A 21,265-nucleotide genomic window follows, 5' to 3' on the forward strand; every position below is an offset into this window, starting at 1 on the left:
CTTTAAAATGCCTCCTTTAGAGTAGGACTCTTCATGGGTGCCTGTTTCTCAACCTTGGTGGTGCAGAGACCATCCTTTAAACTGATTAAAAAGAATCTCTAGCAACTCAGAAATGAAGAAAAGGAAGCAGTCACCAATGGGCCATTAAGTAAAAATATAATAAACAGTGCAACCAGGGGACCTATTAAGTTAATTGTGAGAAGAGGTTCTTATGGTCCAGCTTAGATGCCCTGATCTTGTTTGGTAGCATCTCAAGACCTTCAAGGCCATGCCCCAATTACACTAAATCATGGCCCAAACATGCCCTGGCCACATCCTCCCCCCCGCTTTTTCTTTTGTTCCCAAGGACTGAGTCAGACTTAAATCTTCTTCAGCTGTACTTATTTCACACTTGCATTTGCCCTTCTTCTGATTCTATTCATGGCATATACATTTGATTGATTGGTTAATTAAAGGGGGCACTTTGAGTTGTCACCTATTCCCTTGGAGAGAAATCAGGTGATTCACACTGACCAGAGGCAGGAACAACTTGGCAATGAGGTCAAACATGATTCTAGTTTAGTTTTCTGCCAGCTCAATTATAGGTGGATAGTAGTTGTTGGGGAAAGGCCCTTCATTCATTACATCAGGGGATGTCAAGTCACTGGAAAAGAGTCAAGGGAAACTGGCAACAAAGATAGCAGATTTCAGGGTTATCTGTTAGTTCAAGGATGAATGGAGCTATCAGATCTGGGTTGCAAAAATTCAGATGGTCATTAGCCGGAAGCAATTTAGATAACCTCTGCCTTGTTGTTGCCCTCTAATAGACCGCTAGATTTTTGAAAACTAGAATTTGTAGCCCTAAAATGCGTGGATTGAACTTCAATGCAGTGGTGAAGAATCCATACAATGTCTTAAACTGAGTTTTCTTCAGTATAGCAGGTTCACTTGAAAGATTTCATAATGGGCAGAAGCCTATGAGGTGTTTTTCACGCTTCTGAAAATCTTTTGTGAAAGTGTGGGTGAAGATAACAGCTACTTCCCAGCTGCATATCAGCTCAAAACAATCCCCTATACCCAACCACATTTAATAGCACAATTTCTTATTTATTTATTCAAAACCCTGCTTATATAATTTGTTTTAATAAACAACATGGAGGCTAACATATTTGGTACTCCTTTCTATTTTCCTCATAACAGCAACCCTGTGAAGTGAGTTGGGTTGAGAGAGAGAGTGACTGGCCCAAAATTACCTACTATTAGTGATACCTACTAATCTATTCACATTTGCATCAGGGGTGGGTTCTGGCTGGCTTTATTGCCGGTTCGCTTGTGCACACGCTGGATGCGCACTATGCACGTATGCACAATTCAATTAAAATTGTTTTGCACCTGTGCAGAACTCAAAAACAAGATGGCAGCAATGGCAACAGTGGAATTGGTTTGGGGGTGTGGCAGGCTTGTGTTGCTGCTGGTTCCAGCAACCCAGGTCGCCATACCACTACCGGTTTGGCTGAACCAGGCTGAACTAGTAGGAACCCACCTCTGATTTACACACTTTTGAACTGCTAGGTGGGCAAGGAGCTAGGTGAAGATGGGCGCTCACCCTGTTGTGCGATGCTTGTGTCTCAAATATGGTCTGTTGGCTTTCCAGCTGACAAGCCCAGCATCTTAAGCACTGAGCCATCGTGCCGCCTATATAAGCATGCAAAACTAAAAATTCTGGCAGAGCAAGGGTGATACGGATTATTCTAAATGCGCTATTATTTGTCTTTGTGGAATCCCTATGTCCCTCTTTTAAAGAGTTTACAGGAAAAAGACTGGATCTTAGAGAATGATGCTTAATTGAAACTGAAAAGGGTTTACTGCTCTTACACAATTGCCTACTTTGGTGTATGTTTAATTTACATCCCTTGAGCAGCATTGGAGAGGCTGAATTTGTCTCCTGCAATACCTTTGCCAACAATGCTTTTTACAGAATATAATCTTTTTTTTCTTTCTCTTTTCTTTCTTTCAGATTTTAATTAAAAAATTGGAAATCTCTATAGATAATAAATTTCTGGCACGGTTTGGTCCACGGAGTCCCTTAAGTAAGATTATTTTGTATTTCACACTCTTTATCATTGAGAGATAATGTCCTTTTGACTTATAATACTCCAGAACCTGATGCTTATTTGCCAAATATTACAGTATCACTCCTTGTTTTAACAGAAATATGTCTTGCTTCCACAATTACTCTGTATGATATGCCTGGCCTTTTATCATTATGAATGTTCAGTTTTTAACATTTGCACTATTTGGCTTTTAAAAAATATCTTGGAAATTTTATGTGTGCAGGAGATGTCCCTAGGACAGGTAGACTGTCAATGGCCCGTGGTTTATGCTATGCAACTTTAACCCACCCAAATTCTTTCTCTTCTGATCTTTTGTGATGAGCTGACATTGTAGCATGTCAAATAAATTAATCTCTGCAGTCAGTCTCAAAGTCAATTTAATATAGAACTGTATGAGAGAGAGATACAAATTAGGAAGCTCTGGCTTAATCTCATTTCTGCCTCAAACTCAGTTGTCGACTTATGTAAGCCCCATGTTCCCCATGCTTACAAGGCTGAAATGGGAGTTGGTGGTGGGGATATGGGGAGAGATTGAGGGCTGTTGTAATGATCATCAACATCACAGCTTTTAATATTTCATTCACAGCACATGAAATATATGCATTTCCATTCAACCCAGTTCTCAGAAACTGCCTGGAAAAGACCCTGCAGTGACTTTCTCAGTAAGGTTTTTCAGAAGTGGCTCACCATTGACTCCTTCCTAGGGCTGAAAGAAAGTGATTAGCCCAAGGTCACCAAGCAATAGGGAAGGATTAGAATTCGTAATCTTCTAGTTAACCACAACACCAATTGGCTCCAGAGGTGGTATTCCACAGGTTCTAACCAGTTCTGGAGAACTGGTAAGTGGAACCTTTGAATAGTTTGGAGAACTGATAAATACCACCCCTGACTGGCCCCGCCCCCATCTATTCTCTGCCTCCCGAGTCCCAGCTGATCAGGAGGAAATGTGAATTTTGCAGTAACCTTCCCCTGGAGTGGGGAGAGAATGGAGATTTTACAGTATCCTTCCCCTGTTACGCCCACCAAATCACACCCACCAAGCCATGCCATGCCACGCCCACCAAGCCACGCCCACAGAACCGGTAGTAATTTTTTTTGAATCCCATCACTGATTGGCTCTCATATAAAGTATAACAACCTAACAAAAACCAATCCATTTTCAATCACTGAATAGCAAAATCAGTTAAATACCGTATTTTTCAGAGTATAAGATGCACTGGAGTATGAGGCGCACCATGATTTTGAAGAGGTAAATTTTTAAAAAAAGTTTTTGCACTCTGCAGGCCTCCCAAACCCTCTGCACACCTCGTTTTTTGCAAAAAATAAAAAAAGGGCATGCAAAGCTCTGGGAGGCTTTTAGAGTGCTTCTGGGGGGGGGGGATGGCCCATTTTTTGCTCTTTTTTGCCCTCCCCTGCCCTCAGGAGCACTTTGCAGGCCTCCCAAACCCTCTGCATGTCCATTTTTGCAAAGGGGGCAGGGTTTTTGGAGGCCAAAAATGCTGTATTCAATGTATAAGACGCACCCAGATTTCCCCCCTTTTTTTGAGGGAAAAGGGTGCATCTTATACTGCGAAAAATACAGTATTCAAACTCATAAATTGTCAATAAAATAATTCAGCTAAACAAGATTCTATAAGCAGTACAATTTAAATACCAAATTTTGCCTGCCTGTCTTCAATTGAGATTTTACAGTATTGTATTCCTGTAGTCAGTTCTCTCCGATACATGCTGGAAGAAACATATTTTTTTTTCTTGAATGTGTTTAAATCAATTTTATATTACTGAATATTAGTGACTTCTTTTCACAGCCAAGGAACCATGTTCAGAAAAATTCTTACCTATGAAGAAAATAAGGAACAAGAACCAGCCAGAGGTTCTTGGCAGGTTGAATTAGACACCTGAGGATGCCTGTGCTAACCAGAGAAGAAAAATTGGATGGAGGGTTGTACCACTGGATCTGAAGCTAATTACAAAAGCATACTGTATAATAAGCCCTTGTTCTCATAAGGAGACAGTGAAGCATCATGTGGTGAATAAACGCCTAGGACAATTGTGCAAACAAGATCACAGGCAGGACACTAAGACCAAAATAATTTGCTCATCCCTGAACTACAATATTCAATAAAACACAGGGTATCTTTGAATCCTTGCAAGTGGCATACAAAAGATAAATATTTATTTAAAGGAACATATCTGATTTTCTGTGAGTGGAGGTGAGGAGTAATCTTGATAATTTTAAAATGAAAGTTACAGATTATGAGTGATGGAAAGGGTTTATGAGCTGACTGTGCATATTAATATTTATTTTGTTCAAACTAAGCTCAGAGGTGGTATTCAGACAGTTCTGACAGGTTCCGGAGAACCGGCAGTGGAAATTTTGAGTAGTTCGAAAAACCAGCAAATAAGCTGGCCCCGCCCCTGCTGCCTCCCAGCCTCCCAGCTGATCTTCTTTTGTTGCACTGAACAGGAGAATGGAACTGGAAAGCAGGATAGTGGGGTGAGGCAGGAAGGGAATGGGGATTTTGCAGTAACCTTCCTCCAGGAGTGAGGAGGGAAAGGGGATTTTGCAGTATCCTTACCTTGCCACAACCACCAAGCCACAGCACGCCCACCAAGCCACGCCCACAGAACCAGAAGTAAAAAAAAAATTGAATCCCACCACTGACTAAGCTGCTATTTATGGTAGAGTCTGTTCATTTCTTCCATCTACTATTCCTTCTATCCCCTAAACGTGCTTGATTTACAAAATGAATTCTACCAGTTGATGGAGCTTTATGAAGACTTGGTTAGGAAACTTCCTTCCTCCCGAAAATTCATTCTGAGTTCTTCTTGAAATGAAATCTGGTTTGAGCTTTAAAGATTCTGTTTTTTGTCTTGAAACTCAATTGGTCTTTCTTCTCACACAGATTCAAAAAATGTTTTACCACAAGATGGAGACAAGCAGAGCAAAGCAAGACCATTACAAAACAAAGAGGTTAGACACTGCTTGTTGTGGCCAAACAGTGACAGCTAGCCTGAAAAGATCCAGAGCTAAACTTTGAAAAATCTTTTCTGAGAACCTTCATTGAAGCTCTTAATAAAGCAACAGAAATATTAACTTTCCATTTGTCAACTCATAAAGTCCTATGATTCAGCACCATGAAATTTCTGAAAGAGGCTGATCAAATCATCAGACAACATGCAATAAAAAGTGTGTGTTTGAATGAAATGTCAGGCTGGCCTGACACATTTTTATCACATACACACACTTTCAGCAGCCCATGTTGGAAATATATCTGATTAAATAGTTTAAACATATTTTAAAAGCTTTGATAAGGATTTCCAAAAGCAGTCCAGCCTGCTGCCTCTGATCTCAGTATTAAAAAAGAAAAAGAAAGCACAATTCTAAAGTAATGTAAACTTGGTTTATTCTTTTGATAATGTTATCACTGCTTTGCTTATGTTTTGCTTTTTAGCAAGGAACTTTAAAACATTGCAAAACCATTTGTACAGAATATAAAGTAGTAAATGACAATGATATAAGGCAGAGCTGTTATAAAAGCACTTTTTAGCAGATGAAGGTTATTAACATAATGGCAATAATCTTACAATTTAAAATTAGCACTGAAATGTACCGCCAATGAACCTGTAATATGGAGAGAAAAATTTCAACTCTTCAGTCTGACAAACCATAAAAGCCATTGTTAAAAATCTTCCCTACAATATTAAACTACATTCAAGTAAAACTGTTTTGTCCTTGTTTGTCAAAGGAGATTCTTTGGCGTGTTGCCTATAGAGTCCTTATTTGCTTTTAATTAGTTGAGAACTATATCCAATTTTGAAAAGTCTGATATAAAAGGAAAGTGTGGGCCAGGCTGCCCACCCAAACCTTCTGCTAGACTTAAATCACAATTTTTTTTTCACACTTCTCTAGAAAGCAATCTGATGAAAGTTTTTGGGAATTACTTTTCAGCACACATGTACAAAACTGAGCTGTTAATTTATAGTCAGTCTCTGAGTGCTGATGTAATGGAAGAGAGAGGTCAGCTATCCATTTGTTCTTTGGCTTTTAATTTTTTTAGATCCCTATTTTTAATTGACTATAACTTTATTTGCTGTGTCCTAATAAGTTTCTCCTTTTAAAAAAAAGAATAACCACATTTGGAAGGGGCCATTTTAATTACAGAGTTCAACCTCTGTAAAGGAATCCATATTAAAGCATACCTCTGCTTGAAATACATCTAATAATGTATAAAGCTACCTCTCTGGGCAACTCTTTGAAGGACCATCTCTCCCCCACTACATCCACCCAGCCCAGCAGGACAGGATGGCAGCGTATGTTGCAAGTCCCATTTATTAGGGATGTACCTCTGGTGGGACCACAAAATAGGGTCTTCTTGGTGTCGGCCCTTTCTCTAAGAAATATCATTCATTTGGAGGTACAGTTGGCCCCCCTCTTTGTTTTATTAAAAAGTTTTTTTATTAGATAAACATTAAAAACATTGGACATAGTGTGACATTTCTGGCATAAATGTTTCCATATAGTGATTAGATCTTTCAGCAATTAGATTTTATATCCATTACATAGGTGTATGTAGTCAGTCAGATTACCTGTCCATTGATCCTTTCTTTTATATAATTACTAATCATACAAATACATATCCAATTCCTTCCTATCACACATTCTTAATACCTTATTTTCCAATGTTTAACATGTCTGTGTTTTTCTGTCCCGGCCGTTTTCCCTCATTTCTAACCAATGGTACAATTTGTCCCAGATTTTGTGATATTTTGTCTCACCCTTGTCTTTGAGCTCTAGAGTCAGTCTGTCCATTTCTGCACATGTCAGTATGTTATTTATTATTTCTTGTTCCAAGGGAGTCTCCTTATTTTTCCATTTTTGTGCAAAAACCAGTCTTGCCATCGCTAAAATATGCAGCATTAAATATAGTCCACCTTTGCTTTTGTATTTTTCTTTTGTGATCCCCAGTAGAAATAATTCTGGCCTCAACTCCATCCTTTGTTTTAGCATCTCTTCCAAATACTTTCTTATCTGGTCAGTTGGCCCTCATCTTGTTGCTTTTCTGAAAGGCCCTGAAGATGTGGATTTGCCAATGGACCTGGGGACCATGAATGGAGATCAGTCTAATCAAGTGGCTGATTTGATTGTATTAAATGCTCAGAGGGGTATAGACTGAGGTGAGGCAGCAGTTTAAACCAACCGTTTATTTCCACCTGACAAGAACTTCAGAACCAATTTATATGCATGCTGTCAAGCGGGGCAGCCAATCAACAGCCATCTAATGTCCCGCTCTGGTCAGCGCCACTCCCACTTGGCTGGAGTGTGCGTAGCCACGTCCTCGGGGCACTGACATAACACTCCTTTCCGCCAGCCTGGTGCATGCGTAATCCTGCAAGTATGCAGGCCGCCTGCGCACCCGGCCAGATCTTCTTACTTCTGCGGCAGCTGCTGGAGGCTGATTCTCCCGAGGAACTACTGGAGACTGCGCTGATCCCTCGTTTAACAACCCCGATGCAGAACCTGCTCTGACAGGTAAACCTGGCACCGGAATGGCGGGACGACTGGAAGGAGGACGTGACTTGGCTGTGGGACCAACTGGAACACTCAGGGATTCAACGGGGTGAACTGGTGGTGGATCAGCTTGCATCTGCATCAAGGCCTACCGCCCTCACAGCTGATCAATGTGGCAGCGCCAAATGCACCCGTCGCTCAAACCGACCATGTAAGAGCAGGGGCCGGTTAGTTGTAAAATATGTCCGGGTAACTTTTTCGGCTCACCCCCGTAGTTGCTCGAGAATATTAGGTTGCCCACTTGAAATGACCAGGTGCGGCCGATGTTGTCCATTGATTTATCGGCAGTAACTTGGGTGAAGGTGATCAAGGTTGGTTTGGAGAGGTGACCCATTTACAACTCTGCCGGGCTACGGTTAGTCAATGGGCAGGCTACAGTGTGCTGTACTAAAAGGTATTTATTCACCCAGGCTTGCCAGTCTCCTGGGCCTAACCTTGCTAGGGATTCCTTAACGGATCGTACCATTCGCTCCGCCATACCATTACTCATGGGGTGGTAAGGAGCCATCAGGGCATGATGTATGCCATGCCCAGCCAAGAACATCTGGAAAGGGATAGCCATTAGTTGGGTCCCATTATCGGACACCACAATGTCCGGACACCCAGGGGTCGCAAACAGTCGTTGCAATGCCCGTATGAGAGCCTCGGTAGTGGTTGATGGCATTAGAATGACCTCCACCCACTTAGAATATGCATCGACCACTACCAAGAACATCTGTCCATGAATAGGGCCTGCGAAATCCAAATGGATCCCTGGCCAGGGGGCCTTTGGCACTTCCCATTTTTGCGGTGGTATGACGGGGGGGGCAGGCCTCGTTTGCTGGCACTCCTGACAGCCCTCTACTCAACAGGTAATGTTGTGATCTAACCTCGGCCACCACACATAACTTCTCCCTAAAGCCTTCATCTGGACTATGCCAGGATGGCCTTTGTGCAAACAACGGAGAATAGGTTTCCTTATCTGCGGGGCCACTACCACTCTATGGCCCCACAGTAAACACCCTCCTTGCAGAGACAGTTCATGCTGTCTGTGCTTGAATGGAAGAAATTGGGAGGAAACCTTCACCTGTGGCCAGCCCCTCTTGACCCAGTCGATAACCTGAGCTATGGTAGGATCTTTGGCAGAACAGAGGACAACATCAGTGGCTGAAAGAGGGACTGTAATCCCTCTTTCCTCTATCAACAGGGCATTAGAATCAGGGACAGGATCAGACTCTACACCAGGGAGAGGGCAGCGGCTCAATGCATCTGCATGCCCTATCTGTTTCCCAGAGCGGTGGACCAGTTTATAATTATATGTAGCCAAGAACACTGTCCAGCGGGACATGTGTGGCAACAAGATGGATGGGGACTGTTCATCACCTGCCAAAAGACCGAGTAATGGCTTTGAATATCAATTCAAAAAAATGCCCATAGAGGTAATTATGAAAATGCTTGATACCAGCTACCTTTGTCTAATTGACTATAATTTCTCTACGTAGAGGAGAGAGTTCTAGAGAAATAGGTCAAAGGTGCTTCAGACTCATTAGGCAACCTATGACTAAGGACAGCGCCCACCCCATGAGGGGAAGCATCGTAAGTCAGAGTCAGGAGAAGGTATTCACAGTATTGGATAAGAACAAGATTGGAAGTCAAAAGATCTTTCACAGCTGCGAATGCTGCTGCCCCACTTCCATACAGCTTTGGCATCTAGGAGCCTATGCAATGGATCTGCCACTGATGTCTTATGGGGAAAAAACACAGCATAAAAATTTAAAAGTCCCAGGAAAGCTTGTAACTGGGCCTTACTAGTAGGCACTGGCGCCTGTTTAATGGCTGCCAACTTCGAGGGGGTTGGATGGATGCATTTACATCAATCAAGTACCCTAAAAATTCAACTTCAGAAACCCCAATTTGTAATTTGGAAGGTTTGAGTTTTCATCCCACTTCCTGGAACTTTGACAAAACTGCTCGCACTTTAGCAAAGAGATCAGTGCTATCCCTGGCAGAGATGAACACATCTTCGAAATAAGGGGCGACTCCAGGGATACCATGGAACAACTGCTCCATAAGAATCTGAAAGATGCCCGGGGCGACACTTACACCAAACTGGAGCCGCCAGCACTTAAAAGCTCCTCTGTGGGTAACGATGGTCTGTGCTTCAGCAGTCGCATCGTCCACAGGGAGCTGCTGATATGCCTGGGCAAGGTCCAATTTGGCGAAGATGGAGCCCTGCCCCAATGTGTGGAGCAATCCCTGGACCACAGGGACAGGGTAAGGATTAGCCTGAATCCCTTTATTTATCGTGCACTGGTAATCCGCGCACAATCTGATAGAACCATCTGACTTCAAAGGTATAACAATAGGGGTCTCCCACTTACCATAATCCACTGGTTCTAATACACCCTGGGCTATTAATTTGTCTAACTCAGCATCCACCTTTGGATGCAAAGCCAGAGGCACCCTTCTAGGTTTAAGGCAGATGGGTGGTACCTGAGGGTCTAGGTTAAAACTAATGGGGTTTCCCCTATAATTACCTAGAGACCCGCGAAAGATGGTGGCAAACTCATCCTTCAGGATGGCCCACTCGTCACTGCCCCTAGTGGTATGTACGCCAGCAATGCTGAGGCCCAGGGCATAGAACCAGTCTAAACCCAATAGACTGGGAAGAGTGCCCTGGACCACGATGAGTGGCAGGTACCCTGAAAATTTTATGGTGGCCACTTTAAATTTACCACTGCCCACAATTGGGATATTATTCCTTTGGTATTCCTGCAATTTGAGGGAGTAAGGGAATAGGAGCTTCTTTGAAAGGGATGGCATCAGATGCTTCAAGGTAGACCAGGACAGTATGGACCTGGATGAGCTGGTGTCCACTTCCATGCAACAGGGATTGCCTTCAATGTGGACGTCGAAGTAGATTTTGCTGCCTGACATCGCGTTGGCTTGACAACTAGCATCAGGTGAACGCCACTGACACGAAAGATTGCAAAATAATCTTCAGCAGTCTGATGTGCATTGGTGGCTGGCGTACGGTAGGCTGGATGATCATTGGCTTGGTTATGGAGAGGGGGAGTCGAGTGGCACACCTTCACCAGATGTCCTTTCTTTACGCAATTCCGGCACACAGCATTTTTAAAACGGCACCAAGTACAGGGATGGCTTCCGCCACAGCCTGTGCAATAGTTCTGAGGCAACACCTGCTCTAATCCCAGTGGCTTTAAGGCGGCAGACACCAGCCTCATCAGGCTCAGGCTCAGACAAAAGGTGTTCAACCACCTCCTCCAGATATACTTGCATAGTCTTAAGAGGTGGCATTGCTGTTTGGAACCTCTGAATCTCAGCAGAGGATTCATTTGACATTTCAGAAGCCCGACCCTCATCTAACTCTGACTGGAGGCTGATGTCCTGACGGGCTAGCAACCGGCGCCGGAGTCTCACATCATTCACTCCGCACACAAGTTGCTCTAACAAGGAGTCATCTAGGTTAGGAAAGTCGGAATGCAATGCGACATAAATCATGTAATGATTTATGGACTCACCTTCCTTCTGCAGTCTTTGCCTGAAAGTATAGCACCACACAATGTGCAACGGTGCTAGAGCATAATGGTTCTGTAACCTCTGCAGTAGAACTTCCCAGGACAGGGATTGAACCAGCTGTGGGGCAGCTAAAGCCCGGGCCGTTCCAAACATTTTGCGCCCACAGACACTCAGGCCCACAGACCCTCTTTGTACTGCTTGGTAGATCAGTGAGGTTATTTGCTTCAAGGAAGCACTCAAACTGTTCTATGTACGCCTCCCAGGACTCTGATGCCGGTGAGAAAACCTCGAAGTTATTTAAAGTTGCCATTCTGATGTGGACGCATCTGAGGAGATTGCCTCAGGAGTAGTCAGCCAGCAAGGAGAGGGGAAGACAAAATTCAGCTTTACTGTGTTTCGATCTTCCTATTCCTCAGTCAATCCCATCCTCGTCGCCAATATTAAATCCTCATCGCCATTATTGTCATAAATATTTTATAATCAGCATTTAGCAGCGAGATTGGCCTATAAATTTGGATCTTTTGTTTTTCAGCATTGTCTTTAGGAATTAGTGTTATTAGTGCCTCCATCCAGGATTTTGGTGTCTTAGCTCGTTCTAGTATTTCATTATACATTTCTAATAATATGTTCTCTAATGATTTTTGCAATTCTTTATAAAATTCTGCTGGAATTCCATCTGGACCCGGCGTTTTATTATTTTTTTGTTTTTGGATTGCCCTTTTTAATTCTAGCCTCGTTATTTTCTCATTTAATGTTTCTTTTATTGTTTCCGGTAGGGTTGGAAGATTTCTCCTCTGGAGATATCTTTTAATATCCTCCTCTTCTATTTCCTCTCGGCAGTACAATGCTTGGAAGTATCTTACTGCTATATATTTTTTTTCCTTTTGGTGGTGTATCACCCCTTTTTTCATCCTCTAGTTGCTGTATTATTTTCTTTTCTTTCTCTTTTTTTTAGTTTATAGGCTAGTTGGTCTGAACTTTAAATTCCAGTTTGGCTTCTTGGAGTTTATGGGAACTACTCCAGCTGCTGCATTCTGAGAAGATGATGAAAACAACTTTGATTTATTTTGCATGACATCTCTACAGGGACTGGAAAACTGCTTCTGTATTCCACAGGTGAAAGTTTTCCGAGTTTCAGTTAAACTGAATGTGAAATTCTGTTCCTTCAATCTATTCTTCACCATTATCTGGTAGAACTCATTTCTTCTTATCAGAGAAATACAAATTTAATTAATAAATGCTTTTCATAAATAAATCTGATGCCAGAATAGGAGCTGAGTATTTCTGTTGTTTACTGGTCATTTGGTGTTCTTTGTCATCTCCATTGAATAATTGGTATTCTGTTCCATTTCTCTTTCTTTTATTTGAGGATATCTGAAGCAGTCCTCTTGTTTTTGGTTCGTTGCAACCTTGGTTAACCTCGGTTCTGTTAGATTCGGGCAACGAGAGAACAGACTTCAGACGATAGTGACAAACAGCTCTTTATTTATTATGTAGTAGTGATCCAGCTTGCTATGGGGTTGTGCAGCTCCCCTTTTATAGGGATCTGGCAGACCTCCCGTCCAATCAGAACAACCCCTTGTTCCCGCCCTAGTGGCGGACCTGAGTGGAGACTACAGCAGTTTATGCAAATATCTAACAGGTTCACTTTAAACTTTCTTTTTTGTACTTTGGGATGCTTTTGGCACAGTAAAGTGGTTTTTTTTTCTTTTAAAAACATCAAATAAATGAATATGCTGCATCCTTCACTTGCTGTGATAAGGAAGCCTTTTTTTGCAAAAAAAGGGGGGCATACAGAGCTTTGGGAGGCTGGTAGAATGCTCCTGGGGGCTGCCCCCCCCAAAATGAGCAGAAAACTGTTTTTTGCAAAAAAAAAGGGGGGCACGCAGAGCTTTGGGAAGCTGGTAGAGTTCTCCTGGGGGCTGGGGGGGGGGGCGCAAAAACAAGCAAAAATGGTCCATTTTTCTCTAATCTTTGCTCCCCAGCCCCCAGGAGCACTTTGCAAGCCTCCCAAACCTGCTGCATGTCCATTTTTGCAAAGGGGGCGGGGTTTCGATAGGCCAAAAATGCTGTATTCAGTGTATAAGACGCACCCAGATTTTCACCCTCTTTTTTTGGGGGGGAAGGTACATCTTATACTCTGAAAAATGCGGTAGTTTGTATGAGTGCAGTTTCTCAATTGGCTATGTCACCCAGCTAGTCGTTCTTGCTGAAAACTAAATTAGGTAAGCTGCTCTAAAGATACTACTGGTTCTGTGGGCATGGCTTGGCGGGCACGGCAGGGAAGGATACTGTTCCTACCCACTCCAGGGGTAGGTTACTGCAAAATCTCCATTCCCTCCTGATCAGCTGGGACTCGGGAGGCAGAGAATAGATGGGGGCGGGGCCAGTCAGAGGTGGTATTTACTGATTCTCCAAACTACTCAAATTTTCCGCTACCAGTTCAGCAGATCAGAACCTGCTGAATATCACCTCTGGTCTGTTGGCCTCTTCTTTGCAATGACAGAGTAAGATCCCCCCCTCCATTTAAGCCAGTTGAGCACTGCCATCACCTACTACAGATGCAACTCAGCAAAGAGTTCTAATAGAGATCTGGGATGCAGTACTGTATTATGCCTATTTAGGTGGCCTTGTAATTGACAATCATGAAAAAAATAAATAAATTACAGATGGCATGCTTTGGGGGACCCTGGATGGAGATCTAAAATACTGGCATGCTTTGGCCTCTTAAGAGTTGGCAAATGAAGCAAGCCTTCTGTTACACTAGCATTAAAAAGAAGCATATAAACTAAAACTGTTAGAGATCAAGGCGATCTGCCCCTGACTGTATTTTTTTTAATGCACCAGCTGTCTGTCTGTGAAACTACAGCTTCAAAATGAAATGAAGGGTTTCCAATGTTCAAAATAAGGCTATGGTTTTAAGTGGCAGGGGGAAGTAAATGTACAGTCTTGTAGATCTTTCCTCTTTCTTTAAGTATGTGCAGAGATCCTACTACAGTGACAAAGAATCCCTGGAAAAATGGGTGATCTGGACTCTAATTGAAGTTCACTTCTTCATAATGATCCCCCCCCCTCTCTCTCTCTCTCTCTCTGTAAAAATCTACCTGGGAAAAGAGGTTTAGATAACTAGGCCCTAACCCATATAATGTTTCCCAAATTCAGCAACTTTTATATATTTGAACAACAACTTATTCCTCCTCTTCCATCTCCTCCTCCTCCTCCTCCTCCCCCCACTTCCACTTCCTCCTCTTTTTCTTCCTCCACTTCCACTGTTGGTGCTGCTGCAGTGTGTCTTTCAGTGACGTGCAGTCAGGGGAGGCAGGGGAGGCAGGGGAGGCACAGCCTCACCACTGCCATCATGAAAAGAAAAAAAAAACATGTAAAGGGAAAAAGGCGAGAGCTGAGATCAGACTGAGCTAGTTGCTGCCTGAGAATGGATGACTGCTTAACTGTTTAAAAAAGCCTCTAAAAACGTCCTCTAGTATGAGGCAGGAAAACTGCGTGCTGCTCCTGCATCAGGAATTTTTAGGCTTTTAACCCTTAAGTGAAGCAAGGGTTAAAAGCCTAAAAATTCTTGACGTAGGGAAGGTACCCAATTTTCCTGCCCCCTAGTAGAGGGCGTTCATTTGGGCGGGACTTCTTCTGAGAAGCTTTGTGTGTGTGTGTGTGTGTGTGTGTGTGTGTGTGTGTGTTTGTTTGTTTGAGAGAGAGTTTGTTTGAGTGAGAGAGGGAAGGGGGTAGGAGAGGCAAGGAGGGCAGCCCGCCTTACCTGGCCGGAGGGGGGGTCGCCTCCGGCTCCAGTCCAGCCTGCGGCGCTTGCAGCCCCCTCCAGCTCCTCCAGGTACTCCCAGGCTTGGCGCCTGAGAGCCGCCGCAAGAGAGGCTGGCTAGGTTGCCCAGGCGATGGCAGAGGTTATCTTTGTTCTTTCTGGTGGGGGAAGTGGGGGGGAAAGAGGCTTCCTCTGCTCCATCCACGCCCCACCTGCCGCGCAGCTCTGGCGGGCAGTGCCGTGACCAAATCCCGGGGTGGAGGGAGGCTGGGCCAGACTCTTCACGGGGTGGCTGGCCTCCCCCGAGCCAGACCGGCCTTGGTTGACCCCGACCCGAGGGCTTGGGTGTGCTGAGGGCGTGGTCGGGGGAGCCAGACTGGCGCTGCTTGGCTCTTCTCTGTGGAGCGAAAGGCGGGTGGCGACAGGTGGACGCTCAGAGCCCCGGGAGCTCTTCTGCCAAGCACGGCGCTCCCTCACAGCTCCCATTGCCCCATCTGGCAGGCGCTGCCGGCCCGGGAAGCAGCTGAGCTGGGGAGTCCTGGCCGGCAGTTTGGCTTACAGAATGGGCGGTGCAGGTGCCAGTGGGCTCCTCCGGGCTCCCGCCTTTCCAAAGCGCATCCCTCTTTTTGCGGAAAGCAAAAGAATGGAGAAGAAACGGGGAAGCTTCGGGTATGAAATGAGGCTGTGGAAGAGAGTTTTGCCCTTTGCTGGTGAACGTGGCCTCATTTCACACCCAAAGCTTCCTCGTTTCTTCTCCATTCTTTTGCTTTCTGCAAAAACAGGGATGCGCTTTGGGAAGGCGGGAGCCCGGAGGAGCCCACTGGCGCCCGCACTGCCCGCTCTGGAAGCTGAACCTGCGCCCATCCTGGAGGGATCCTACCCCGGCTGGCTTTCAGAGACGTGAATGGCTATTTCCTCAGGCGGGCATCTTTTCCAGGCTGTGAAAATCTGGGAGTTGAAGTCCACAAGTCTAAAAAAATTGCTGCCTCACCAGCCATAAACCTCACTGCACGTCACTGGTGTCTTTGATGTTATCTCTCCATTTTCTTCTGGGTCTGCCCCATGTTCTGTGGCCTTCTCTTTTTGTATATGCCTTGGATGGTGGTATAGAATCCCAAGACACTCCGAACTTCAACACCCAGAATTCCTCAGTGAGCCATGATCCAGACTGACTGCTGCAATGTCCATGGATAGATTTTTTTTTTAAAAAAAGGCAAGATGGCTGCCTTAACAATGTGACAGAAGCCCCACCCATTTGTATGGGTGCCAATGACATCAGTGGTGGGACTCAAAAATGTTTACTACAGGTTATGTGGGTGTGGCTTGGTGGGTGTGGTGTGGCTTGGTGGGTGTGGCATGGAAAGGATACTGTAAAATCTCCATTCTCTCCCAATCAGCTGGGACTCGGGAAGCAGAGAATAGATAGGGGTAGGGACAGTCAGAGGTGGTATTTACCAGTTACACCCACCAAGCCATGCCCACAGAACCAGTAGTAAACATTTTTGAATCCCACCACTGAGTGTCATGTGATGTATTGCGACTTTCCCCCCCTTCACTAAACCAGTACTTGATGCCTCAGGCCTGCTCTGGGAGTTTGACAGCCCTTCAGTAAACCAAATAACTGAGTAAAATATGACTTAGTGGAGTATATTTATTTAGTTGGGGCTGACTGTACAAATTTACAAAATTCTTGCTTTAACCCACATGCTTTTACTGCTTTTACTCCCTGTGACCTGGGAAAAAAAGTTTTGAAAATTTATTTTACATCTTAAATTCCCTGGGAAATTGACAGCATATTCCTTGTTTCCAAAGAGCTGAAAATCTAGAGACTGATTAAAAAAAATAAAAACCACTTTAATGATTTTTTTTGGTTAACATATGATCACTTTTTCTGCTCTTTCTGTTTGTTGCTCTTTTTGTAACATTATGTCAATCAATATAGCTGCCTTGGATTTATTCTCATTGTTTTTACATTAAACAAATTAACAGATCAGTCAGGTCTGATGGGAAGCATGTACCGTGGGTTGGTTTGCTTTTCTACAAATAATTATATACCCTGCACTTTCATCCTTACTTCGGTGTTTCCAATATGGGGGGGGGGAGTGGGCGGGAATCCTCAAATTTATTGAGTGTTGAGAAAAATTTCCATTCTGCTTTTAGACCACAAAGCAGAAATAATTGTGTTGTAATAAAGAATTGAGTGATACAAAAGACAATCTTCAGAAAACGAAGTGGATTTAAAGTGCAGCTCATTACAAGCAAAACTGCATAAACATCATTCTATTTATTTCTAATTAAAATGAAATACAGTGTTTATCATTAGTTATATATTCATATATTTAAGAATTTTCTTTGTCACTTTCAAGGCAAGAAATGAATTAGGGAGACTTACATATAATACATAACTTTAGCATTTTAGAATTAAACTGATTTCTTTTTTCCCCCTCCAAGGGGGTTTGTAATCCATTTGCATCTCTCTATAATCCTTATTTCAAAATCTTTTAATAAATATTTAATAAATAAATTTTAATGTTTGTAAGCCACCTAGAGTTCACCTTTAACTTTGATAGGAACAAGAATGGGCTTCAAAAATTGCAGCAATGGTGGGACCCCCTGGAACGGCGGCGGCCGCGGGGGGGGGTGTCTCCAGCTTTGCCCCAGGAGCCGGAGAGCGAAGGGAGTGCGCAGAATGCCACCGCGCGCTTCTCCAGACGCAGCCTGGAAGGAAATAATCAATTGAAACGAAGCAGCGGAAGAGCGGTGAGCCGAGGGGTCTCCCCAGGTCTTTTACTATTTTTACACTCCTGACTGTTTCGCAGTTTTTCTGCCTTGCTTGTTTCAACTTCTGGAGGAGTTTAGATTGGAGAGGGGGGGAATTCCACCCCCCTCAGAAAAGCGGCGCTTGAAAAATCTCTCCCTTTCAAGGGGGAGAGAGAAAGTTTGAAAACCACTTTCACTTCCCTTAAATAATGGGGAAAAAAATCTTTTTTTTTGACTACAATTGCGAGAGAAAGGATGGTTGAACTGATTCTTTTTTAAACTACTTATGGGAACTTTGACTTTGTTGTTTCCTGATCACCTATACTGGCTGAGTCAAGATGGCCAACTTCCTCCTTCTTCTTTGTCTTTATGAATGAGACTCCTCCCTTGGAAAACTTTATGGCTTTCAACTAACTTCCACCCCAGAGACTTCCAGGAGCCTCTTCAAATACGTTACTCCCCTGGATTTGGAATATTTTGACCCACCCATCTGCTTTGATTTTTCTGCTAGAGGACTTGTTCTCCTTTGGACCTGCTTGTTTGGTGATCCCTGCTGGCTGTGCTCTCCCACAGACGCCATCTCTTTGTACAGAATAACAATTATCTCTGAGACTCATGATGGGTCCAAAGAAATTGCCACCTGGTAAGGCCTTCTACGTCCAGCCCTGCACACCAGTCACAAATGGGATCTTTTCTACAACCTAAAGCCTCTGAAGAGAGTGCAAAAGACCTGTCTACTCAACAGATGCTTCAAAACATCTTAAAGGGACAGGACGAAATTAAAAAACAACTGCAGGACTTAAATGAACAGCTCAGGGAGATGAACCAGCAAACCACACGGAATGAACAGAGGAGGAGGGAGCGGTTGGGATTAGAGACGAAATGAAGACAATCCAGAGGGGGGAATGCAGAATTTGGGAATCAGATGTTAAAAATGGAATTTGAAAGGATGTCTTTTTTTCTTAGGTTCCAAAATTTACCAGAAGTTGAGAATGAAGATCTCAAGGAGATTATGACCACAATACTAGCAGAATATATTAATAGAGATAAACAACAGCTCTGGTGGGACATTGATTTGATCTATAGGGTTAATTCAGCCTATGCAAGAACACACAACGTTCCAAGGGAAGTTCATATCAAATTTCTTAGAAAAACTACAAGAGATGAGGTTCTAGGAGCTCAAAGGGGAGGACCACTAAAATATAAAGATAAAGAGATAACCATTCTTAAACAGATCCCAAAAAAGTAAGAGATAATATAAGGAAATATTCCTTCTTAGCAAAAAAATTATATAATAATGGGGTCTGGTTTAGATGGCTATTTCCAGAAGGCATGCTGATTTTTTTGGGAGGGCAGCAGAATTAGAATTCACACACCAGTGGAAGCAGAGGCTTTCGCTAAAAAACACAGTGCTCTTTTAGGTGAAATGGGGGATGTTACACAAGAAACAAAGGAGGGAGGGGCTGAGGCTCAGCCGGTGGATGGGGGAGAGGATGCAACAGCTAGAAGACTCAGATCACAAAAGTGATTTGGAACACTATTGCAATTGTTGCTACAATGTACTTTCATGGATGTGATCCAAAACAAATGATTGAAACATACTGATGATTTTGTGTTAAATTTAAAACTGCTAATACTTAGGTAAATGTTGATATTTTTCTATCGCTGTTTGTAAAAGTTGCAAGACCTGGGGGGGGGGGCTTCTCCCCCTTGCACGATGTAGCTGTCAAAATGTTTTATAACCCTATAACCCTTTCTCCTTGAATTTTTTTTTAAAACCAATAAAAATTTGAACAACAAAAAATTACAGCAACGGGTTCACTGCCCCTTTGCTGGGTGGGCGTTGCCTTGGTGGGCATGGTCTAGTTGGCTTCCTGCACCATGGCAGGGGGAGAGATTTTCACCCACCCCGGACTCCGGACGCTTTCCTTGAGCCTCTGGGAGGGCAAAAACTGCTTCCCCCGGGCTCCAGAGGCCCTCCAGAGGCTGGAAACAGGCTCATTTCTGGACTTCTGCAACCTCTGGTAGGCCCATTTTTTGCCCTCTCCAGGCTCTGGAGCATTTACTCGAGCCTCCAGGAGGGCGAAAACTGCTTCCTCCGGGCTCCAGAGGCCCTCCGGAGGCCGGAAACAGGTCAATTTCCAGATTCCTGGAACCTCCGGTAGGCCCTTTCCCCCTCTTCCCAAGCTTCCATGTAGCCCATGCACTTACCTGGCATGATGAATGGACCGCATGGAGACTCCTGGGAGGGGAAGGGTGGGAGGGGGCAGGGTGGGGTGGTTGTGACCAGCCAGGGGTGGCATTTGGGGGTTCGCTGAACTGGGCAGAGAATCACCTGTACAGACCCCCAGCAGCCCATCCCTAGATGGGCAGCATACAGATATAATAAATAAACCCACAAAACGTAAAGTCTAATTGCTGTTTGTGTCAAAGAGAAAGTGACAGACAAAATTTGTAATGCAAATGCAGCTTCTGACCAGTGTTACAATTATTCATTTGCATCTGAAACCCTGAAGAGCAAAGACAGCCAAACACATTTTAGCCTCAGTTCTTTGGTTTCTCCAATAATCAGCTTTCCAAAATGGACTTCATCCAAAAACAAAAGAAAACAACCATCTGACTGTCACTCAATAAATCTATCCCCTTGTCTTTGTTTCTTGGCTTCTTAAAAATTACAAGATGTTCTAACCCAGACAGTACATGTCCCGCATATTGTATGGAATGTCCAACCCATATGCCCTACTCATTGAAAGAATAGAATAGAACAGAATACAATACAATAGAATTTTTATTGGCCAAGTGTGATTGGACACACAAGGAAATTGTCTTTGGTACATATGCTCTCAGTGTACATAAGAAGACAATATACATTCATCAAGAATCATAAGGTACAACACTTAATGATAGTCATAGGGAACAAATAAGCAACCAGGAAACAATATCAATATAAATCATAAGGATACAAGCACCAAGGTTAGAGGTATGCAGTCATAAATGGGAGGAGATGGGTGATTGTAACGATGAGAAGACTAATAATAATAGTAATGCAGCCTTAGTGAATAGTTTGACAGTGTTGAGGGAGTTATTTGTTTAGCAGAGTGATGGCATTTGGGGAAAAAACTGTTCTTGTGTCTAGTTATCTTGGTGTGCAGTTCTCTATAGCATCGTTTTGAGGGTAGGAGTTGAAACAATTTATGTCCAGGATGCAAGGGGTCTGTAAATATTTCCACGGCCCTCTTTTTGACTCGTGCAGTGTACAGGTCCTCAATGGAAGGCAGGTTGCTAGTAATTGTTTTTTTCTGCACAACAGTGGGTGAGAATCCAATACAATGAAAACGATCTTTTGGAATCCAATACATTAAAAAACCAATTGACTGATGGCAGGGGGTTCAACACCCCACCCCTAAAGTACCTGTCCTCAGCTTCTTAAAATGACACACAAGCACACTGAAGGGGTGGGGGCTTTTGGGTTTACCAGTCTTCAGATCAGCTGACAGCTCAGTGCCTGATATGGGGGTTTAAAGCTTCCCCCAGGAAAGCATCCAACCTGTT

Source organism: Natrix helvetica (assembly GCF_964273705.1).
Source record: "Natrix helvetica genome assembly, chromosome: 3".
NCBI lineage: Eukaryota > Metazoa > Chordata > Lepidosauria > Squamata > Natricidae > Natrix > Natrix helvetica.